This window comes from Oncorhynchus kisutch, linkage group LG3 (assembly GCF_002021735.2).
Source record: "Oncorhynchus kisutch isolate 150728-3 linkage group LG3, Okis_V2, whole genome shotgun sequence".
NCBI classification, from domain to species: Eukaryota; Metazoa; Chordata; class Actinopteri; order Salmoniformes; family Salmonidae; genus Oncorhynchus; species Oncorhynchus kisutch.
Genome location: NC_034176.2, coordinates 47,626,322 through 47,634,797, shown reverse-complemented (window position 1 = coordinate 47,634,797; position 8,476 = coordinate 47,626,322). Strand labels below are relative to the sequence as shown.

At 41.1% G+C, this 8,476-nt stretch overlaps 1 long non-coding RNA gene across 1 annotated transcript; it reads left to right on the top strand.

The window, feature by feature from the left end:
• Window positions 1–989: 989 nt before the first annotated feature.
• On the top strand, window positions 990–5,183 carry LOC116357841 (uncharacterized). The gene is made up of 3 exons (XR_004205883.1): window positions 990–1,841; window positions 2,324–2,471; window positions 3,718–5,183. It is a non-coding gene; the product is annotated as an uncharacterized LOC116357841 (long non-coding RNA).
• The last annotated feature ends 3,293 nt before the right edge of the window (window positions 5,184–8,476 follow it).

Here is an 8,476-nt window from a genome sequence, read left to right as displayed (position 1 = left end):
CACAACACACCCTGTGTGCCTTTAGGCCCCTACTCCACCACTACCACATATCTACATGATTAAATCCATGTGAATGTAGTGTGTGTGTGTGTGTGTGTGTGTGTGTGTGTGTGTGTGTGTGTGTGTGTGTGTGTGTGTGTGTGTGTGTGTGTGTGTGTGTGTGTGTGTGTGTGTGTGTGTGTGTGTGCGTGTGTGTGTTGTGTATGCATGTGTCTGTGCCAATGTTTGTGTTGCTTCACAGTCCCCTCTGTTCCATAAGGTGTTTTTTTATCTGTTTTTTTTTCAATCTAATTTTACTGCTTGCATCAGTTACTTGATGTGGAATAGAGTTCCATGTAGTCAAGGGATCTATGTAGTACTGTGTGTTTCCCATAGTCTGTTCTGGACTTGGGGACTGTGAAGAGACCTCTTGTGGCATGTCTTGTGGGGTATGCATGGGTGTCTGAGCTGTGTGCCAGTAGTTTAGACAGACAGCTTGGAGCATTCAAGATATTAATACCTCTCATGAATAAAAGTAGTGATGAAGTCAATCTCTCCACCACTTTCAGCCAGGAGAGATTGACATGCATATTATTAATATTAGATCTCTGTGTACATCCATGGGCCAGACGTGCTGCCCTGTTCTGAACCAATTGAAAGTCCTTTTTTTTGTGGCACCTGACCATGGGACTGAGCAGTAGTCAAGGTGCGACAAAACCAGGGCCAGTAGGACCTGCCTTGTTGATAGTGTTGTTAAGAAGGCAGAGAATCACTTTATTATAAACAGACTTCTCCCCATCTTAGCTACTACTGCATCAATATGTTTTGACCATGACAGTTTACAATCTAGTGTTACTCCAAGCAGTTTAATCATCCCAATTTGCTACATTTTTCACGTTATTTATTACAAGTTTTAGTTGACATTTAAGATTTAGTGAGCGTTTTGTTCCAAATATAATGCTTTTTGTTTTAGAAATATTTAGGTCAAATTTATTCCTTGCCACCCACTCTGAAACTAACTGCAGCGCTTTGTTGAGCGTTGCAGTCATTTCAGTCGCTGTAGTAGTTGACGTGTATAGTGTTGAGTCAACCGCGTACATATAGAAACTCTTTACCTTTTACTCAAAGTCAGTGGCATGTCGTTTTTAAAGATTGAACAAAGCAAGGGGTCTAAACAGCTACACTGTTATCTGTGTTATAATGTTTTATCTTGATTGTATATACTTTTTTGCTCCTCGTGAGGTAGATGACCAGGTTCTTTTCTGTTTCTGATTCAATGTATCATTAGGTTCGATGTGTGTGATCTGTGTTGCTGATAAAATCTTCGATGTCTTCCTCAAAATGATGGCTGAAAAAGATAGGTGTGCTCTTAACCTTTTCACATATGAGTTCCAAATATCTCTAAGGGTCGTCCTAGCGTGAGTTTTTTCTATACGTGATGTCAAAATGCGCTCACTATTCCAACATGCGATTGTCACTCAACAGGACAGTTAATCCGTGCTGCCCTCAAACTAAGGCACTCTGCCTGCTTTTTATTTATAGGCTGTTTCATATTGTCAATTTCATATTTTCTAACAACAGTTTGAATTGAGGTGTGTTCCGCCTCCTCATTAATTCACATAAAAGTAGGCCATTACATTTTTGTGGACAATACATTTTGGGGGGGCATTACTGAGCCTGAAAAACTTCGCCAAGCACTTCGCCATTGTTTACGCAGGTCAAGTATGCAGACATTTGCGTATCTCCAGTCAGATCAGAACCTGCATAATTTTTTTCACATTTTCCGGCTGGTGCCCGATTCGCCTTCATTGTTTTCATTACTGCATGATAATAACTTTGGAGATGTGTGCGTTTCTATCAAAGTAAATGCCTTATTACGTTATAATAGTTTCTGTATGTCATTTCTACTGTTGCTCACTGTATGTGTTGAGCATAATATATTTGTGTGTATTCCTTGTAACCGCGGACACGCAAGGTAACATTACTAACTTCGTAACATTTACGGTGTTATACTCAGTCGTGGTTATGTAGCTACATTCTTCTATTAGCTCTGTAAAACAATGCTAATTGCGGCAGGGAAATATTAGTTGTGTTGTCTTTTGAAGCGACCCTGGCCTTATGACCATGGCTTGTTTTCATTTGGCCTGTTTAGCATAGCTCTGTTCTGCCCCCTTGTGGAGCTCAACAGTTACTGTTTCTTACTGTTATAACTCATTTGTGATTTTGTCAATGCAATACATTATTTTTATGGCAGTGTTGTTATGTTACCTCTTTAAAATATTGTTTTATTGCTATATCCTGAAATTGTATTCCAATGAATAATTCCTCTATTCTGTACTTTCAGAAACCGCAAACATTATTTGCCAATATCATCATAACTGGAGCTGGACATCTTTGGAGCTGAAGAATGAGGACAGCTTTTGTATGCTAACCTACACTCCTTAACAGTTGTACTGGATGAAAACACAGCAAGAAAACACATAGGACAATATGTAATAGTCATCTATTTTATTAAACTATTGGTGAACAACAAGTTTTACTAATGGACTGGCAAACTTATGAATATGCATAATCAATAATTCATATTCATGCAGTGATTGAACAACAACTGCATTTCCACCCCGCCACCTCTAAGCATAGTATCATGGCAGATTACCGTTCAAGACACCTGTCAAGTCAGTCGGTAATTGCTGTAGATGTGCTCAATAATGCTTTATAAGGGTACAAGGCAAGACCCAAATGCAGACACGGGAGCCAGATGGTTGAGCTCCGATATTTATTATTACAAAAGGGGTAGGCAGGTCGGGGATAGTCGAGAGTTCATAACCAGGTTAGAGTCCAAACAGTACCAGGGGATAGGCAGGTTCGAGGTCAGGACAGGGAGAGTGGTCAGGCAGGGGGGTTCGGCATCAGGACAGGCAAGGGTCAAAACCAGGAGGGCTAGGAAAAAGCAGAGACTGGGGAAAATAGGAGCAAGGAAAAACACTGGTTGACTTGGAAAACAAGACGAACTGGCACAGAGAGACAGGAAACACAGGGATAAATACACCAGGGATAATAAGCGACACCAGGAGGGGTTTGGAGACAAGCACAAGGACAGGTGAAACAGATCAGGGTGTGACAGCTTAACCATATGATACTCCCCAAAGCATGGTGAAACACATAGAGGTGTGTCACAAGCTCAACACATATACTTTGGCAACCTCCTCTGCTTCCTTCTAATGGTGGCAGCCAGGCAGACTTTGCAGTGCCTCCGTGTGTGACTACCTTGAGCAGCAGTTTGCAGGGAAATACAGTGCAGTGAGGCGTAGGGGATTGTCCGGAGCAGGGCGACCCCCAGTGGATGGGTGCCGAGAGGTGTGGTGCTCCTCTAGCAGCTCTCTCATGAGTTCTCGCTGTACTTGGAAGGTAACTTACTCTACCTGTGGGGGAGAGGGAGGATGAGGCAGTGGATAGGTGGGTGAGATATTGACACTATAATTGCAAAATGGAACTGTGTGTGAACTGTACGTACATTTTTTATAAATGACCTTGTTCAGTAATCATCTCACCTGTTAGTTGGCGATGAACTATGTGGCCATCGAGGGCAGCAGTGTCGATCAGATGGAAAATGATCTTCTTGGTAGTTTTCCGAGCGCATTCCACAAAGCTGTTTATCATGTCCGTTTTATCCACTGCCCCCATTTTGAGGTTATAGTCAAGCACACAGTCTGGTTTGATGTTTCTCTCTCCCGTCAGGTGAGATGGTTGGCCAACATGGTTGCTTTATGGACAGTGGAGAGGACACGGACGTCTCGTTTGTCATGCCACTTTACTGCCAGCTGTTGACCGTTCTCCTGGAACTCCAGCCACCCCTCTGCTGCATCCGAATGCCGGCATCCCCTTCCTGTTCGACCTGACTGTGCCACAGGCCCCTGTGCTGTTGGAGAGCAGATGCTGGAAGAGTGTGAGACTGCTGTACCAACTGTCTTACATACAAAGTGTGTCCCTTGCTGAGATGAGGAGCCAGCATGGTCATCACCAGGGACCCGGACACCCCAGGCCCCTCATAATGGTTGGATGTCAGTGGTGGACCCTGTATAGACTATAATATCCTGGACAAATCCTGTCTTCACGTCGCACATGACAAAGAACTTGACCCCAAACGTGTGCCTTTTGGAGGAAATACATGGACCAGCTTACCCTTCCATAACATCAGGGACTTTTCTTATTTTGTGTGACGGGTCATTTAGGTTGGCAGTAGCATTGTTGATTGAAATGCAGGCATCGCAGCAGAACTAGGAAGTGGTCTTTGGAAAAGATGGTGGCAAAGAAGGGAGTTGCAAACAGGATCTGTGCTCCAGTATTCTCTTAGGGAGTTCTTCTTTACTATTCCCATGAGAAGGACTGTCACCAGGAAGGTATACATTTCACTAATTGTGGTTGTCCCAGCCACTCCTGGCTCTCTCTTCTCCTGTAGCTCCAAGGCATAGCGATTGGTCTCCTCTACTATGTCTCCCACCAGCTTCTCTGTCAGAAACAGCTTGAAACACTCTTCCTCAGAGGGAAATGGCAAGGGGCTTTGCACTTCAGACTGGGACTCAAAGCAAACAGCAGGGCAGGGAGGGGTGAAATTGCATTCACTTACCAAAGACCTCCTGTACTTCATCCACTGGTCTGCCTCCATCACTACCAGCATCTTCAAAGGGACCTGGGACTTCGTCAGTGGACAAGGGGTCCTCAGATTCAGGGTTCTCAATGGCTACAAGGTTGGGGGGCAGCTCCTCACTGTCACTGTCAGAATCTGATTCCTGACTTTCAGACTCACTGTCAGAATTGATAAAAAATCATTTGTGAAGGAGATTGCTAATGCTACAGCTTAGCCTACTAACTACATAAACAACAACACTGAATGGCTCAGAGTGGGAGTCAGAGGTTATGTGATTGACTGCCGACACATCCCTAAACAGTGTTAAATGCTGACTGTTGCGTCAATCGAAACTGGACGTTCTAAATAAGCGCTCTAATCACACCGGTTTGAGCGTACGTTGTAGAACGATCACACCTGTTTGTTGTTCCGTGTGAAAAGGTTAATACCAAATGTTGCCTTGGTTTTGAAATATTTTACAGCCCGGTTTAAGGTGGTATTTGAATGGTATTAACTTAGAAAATATGTGTTAACTGTAGTTTACATAAAATAAATTGTTTAAGAATTGTGTATCAAACTGTAGTGTTGAGTTTTGTTTAGGAAACGGATGTTTGTTTATAGAAAAAACATTTTATTTAGGCTATTGTGCCACCTGTTGGCCAATTAATGTTTCATACTCTAGAACCTCGTAGGGTTACCTGGCAAGATGGCACCAGCTAGTCATTTACAATAGGTGAACTAGCTGTTATAGATGTCACAAAGAGCTACAGTGTCCTTTTATACTTTTTAAAGTTAGCTTTTACCATCATTATCATTTGCAATCTGTTCAAATAACATGGTAAACAATCAATGCTTTAATGATCTAAACCTTGGAAATGTGTCACAAACTGGACTGCAATCAATAAATCTCAAGATGTTTATTGGAAAATATGGGTTGGAACCTTCCTGTATTTTGGTATTTAATAGAATTGGTTAATTAAAACTTGTGGAACCGAAGCCATAACAAAAGTTGAAAACTATCTGATACGGGAATGGTGTCATTGAAAGTGAAATGAATTGCTTTGCTTGGATTTCCGTGAAGGAATGAGGACTCTGGAATTGGTTGATTGCGGAAGTGGTGAATTGTGGTGGAGTTGTGCATTCATTGTGATTCAGGTGGAGTGTCGAATGTATTACCTACTGTGGATTTGATGTGGATTGATGATTGTGGACGTACTCAATGTGGAAATACGGGAGAAGATTGTCATTGTGTCACTGGCTTTGTGGCACTGTGCTTGCTCGTACCGTGGCCTTCCCATTGCATTGCAAGTGCTCTGCCGCGTCCCACTCTATTAAATACATATATATTTTTATTTAACCTTTATTTAACGAGGCATGTCCGTTAAGGACACATTCTTACATGGACGAAGCCCGCATCTGTGAAATGAAACTGACGTCACATTATAAATGTAACCGGGTGCCATTTGTGAAGTCCATATGTTGCAAAGTGTCTTCCTCTCAGATTAACATGGTTGTGTATGCAAACGTGGATTATTGAAAGTGAAACAATTGACGTGAAAGAAAAAAAAATCTGTGAAAGAAGAGAGTTTTTGGGGGTATCTTACAACTTTTACTTTTATTTCACTACATTCCTAAAGAAAATAATGTACTTTCTACTACATACATTTTTCTTCTCAACCAAAAGTTCTCGTTACATTTTGAATACTTAGCAGGACAGGAAAATCGTCCTATTCACTAATTTATCAAGAGAACATCCGTGGTAATCCCTATAGCCTCTGATCTGGCAGATTCACTAAACATAAAAGCTTCATTTGTAAATGACGTCTGAGTGTTGGAGTGTGCCCCTGGCTATCTGTAAATAAATAAAAAACTTTAAAAAATGGTTCTATATGGCTTACTTAACGTAAGAAATTTTAAATTGTTTCACTTTTACTTTTGACACTTAAATGCATTTTAGCAATTACATTTACTTTTGAAATTTAAGCGTATTTAAAACCAAAAACATATAGTATATTACAGGGTGACTTTCACTTTTACTTGAGTCATTTTCTATTACGGTACAGTATCTTTACTTTTACTCAAGTATGACAATTTGGTACATTTTCCCCTACTGCTAAAGATTTCATTGCACTCCATAGTTCTGTACAAGAGCTACTGTCTGAAGAGGAGTCAGAGCAGGGCAATGACAATTGTGACTCGTTTTAGGAAGCTAGGCGTATTTCGGGCATCACTACTTCACAGGAGTGCCTTTGAACGTAAACTTTAAAAAACAAATCTAAATGTGTTTTTTTGGCAGAAATGCCTCCTGGAACAAGTGGACTTTCATGTGCCTCAATAACAAACTTGTGTGCCATCTGTAAATACGAATACAATTGTTAAATTACGTGCCTAGTTGGTTTAGCCATAGAAAAAGTCAGCAACCTTCCCACTTACCATGATTGGATGAGATAATGAGTGGGCTGGACATGCTGAGAGATTAGTTTGGATTGGTCTGCCATGTAGCATGTAGTCTGTAATATGAGCTGGTCAGTATGTGTAGGTAATCATTTCTAGCGCGGCTATTTTGAACGATATCACGTAGGTCTGAATACTTTCCGAATGCACTGTACATTTTCAGATATTACATGTTTCAAATTAAGTCAGAAAGTTATTTTCCACCACAATTTGCAAATAAATAAATAAAAAATCCTACAATGTGATTTTCTGGATTTTGTTTCTCCATTTTGTCTGTCATAGTTGAAGTGTACGTATGATGAAAATTACAGGCCTCTCTCATCTTTTTAAGTGGAAGAACTTGTACAATTGGTGGCTGACTAAATACTTTTTTGCCCCACTGTACACACTCGGTAGATATTTTATCCAATATATATTTTAAAAACAACTTGAGGATTGATTATAAAAAACGTTTGACATGTTTCTGTGGACATTAGGGATATTATTTGGAATATACATCTGCATTGTCGTGACCGCTCTTTCCTGTGGATTTCTGAACATAACGCGACAAACAAACGTCGGTATTTTGGGTATAAAAATAATCTTTATGGAACAAAAGGAACATTTGTTGTGTAACTGGGATTCTCGTGAGTGAAAACATCTGAAGATCATCAAAGGTAAAAAATGTTTTGATTGCTTTTCTGATTTTCGTGACCTAGCTACTTAATGCTTAGTGTACATAATGTTATGTTATTCTATCGATAAACTTACACAAACGCTTGGATTGCTTTCGCTTTAAAGTATAATTTCAAAATCTGAGACGACAGGTGGATTAACAAAAGGCTAAGCTGTGTTTTGCAATATTGCACTTGTGATTTCATGAATATTGTAATATTATTTGACTGTGGCGCTATGCTATTCAGCGGTTGCTGATGACAATTATCCCGGTACCGGGATGGGTAGCGTCAAGAAGTTAAGTAGACCATCCGGTTACTCTTTTCAAATCGTCGTCATCTACACTGCTTTTACCACCCTGTCTGGGGATCAGTGACCCGGCTGATTAGATGTCCTAAGAAGACCTCTCTTCCAGAACGAGTGAAAGTAAACACAGACAATGAAGTGGAAGCACATTGTATCCTCTTGTGGACAATCAGAGAAGTACACCTAAGAATGAAGGACAAGGCCCAATCGAACCATTTTCATGAAACGGAACCCATACACGACATAGACCAGGGATGCCCAACCCTCTTCCTGGAGATCTACCATCCTGTGGGTTTTCAGTCCAACCCTAATTCAACACACCTGTGGGCTTGTGTCTAGATCGAGCGGGCCCTGGACAGGGATTTGAGTGAAAGCGGGTGTAATGTGAACATTCACATCCTCGCAAACGGAGTGAATTTCGGCGGAGACGTTCTCCGGAAATTTTACGCAGAGTCA